The sequence below is a fragment of the Euprymna scolopes genome, chromosome 3 (genome assembly GCF_053919585.1).
Source record: "Euprymna scolopes isolate OS-2025 chromosome 3, ASM5391958v1, whole genome shotgun sequence".
NCBI classification, from domain to species: domain Eukaryota; kingdom Metazoa; phylum Mollusca; class Cephalopoda; order Sepiida; family Sepiolidae; genus Euprymna; species Euprymna scolopes.
Window position 1 is genome coordinate 66,619,587 of NC_136484.1, and position 933 is coordinate 66,620,519.

Consider the following 933-nt stretch of genomic DNA (forward strand, 5'->3'; position numbering starts at 1 on the left):
GCAAAGCAATTCTTTCAAACTTACTCTGTTTCCAAAATGTTTTTATTTTATTCCCCTCCCCCTTCATTCATTTTCCTCCGCATCCTGGCAAGTATTAAAATAAACCATTTATAATATTTATTTATGGATTTATTTACTTATCATTTCTTTTGTATCGGTAAATGAATTCCATTTAAAAAAAAACTGTAAAAGTCACGTTAAAGGTGATTAAGTTGGAAAGTAAGTAAAAATTTACCCTTTTTACTTTTATACGATTTCTGATCACTTTGAAAAAGGTGTGTGTGTGTGTTTTAAAAATGTTTTTTAACTGCTATAATCTCATTTATATATATATATATATATATATATATATATATATATATATATATATATATATATATATATATATATATAACAACGTGAGTATTCATATCGTGGGTTTGTATTACTGTACACATAGATTCGAAAAAATAGTCAAAAACAAATATATAAATAAATGTTATCAAAGGCAAGATAAGTTACTTTTCTACCTAACTGGATATATTTTTTGTGTTTTTATTCAATGTAATATATTTATTCAGCTCGAAAAACATACAGTGTTTACCGATGTGTTGGAAAATTCAAGATGGCGTCTCACACCCTCTTTAACACCGTAAGTTTGGGAAAAGGTGTTATAAATAAAAAACTATACAAAATACTATTAAAAACCCGCCGAATATATGTCAACCTATGTCACGGTAACATATATTGAGCGAGTTTTTAACAGTATTTTAACAGGGCACATCGTAAAAACTGACCCGTTAATTTTCCTGAAGTAAAAACTATATAGTTTTTAAACTTTTAAAACTGTACATTATAAAAAGAAAACTGTTCGAGTGATTTTTTTTTTACATGGGTGTCACCACTTATCAAGGCCCAGAGGCCACTCAAGGATAAGGGTTAATAGGTATACAT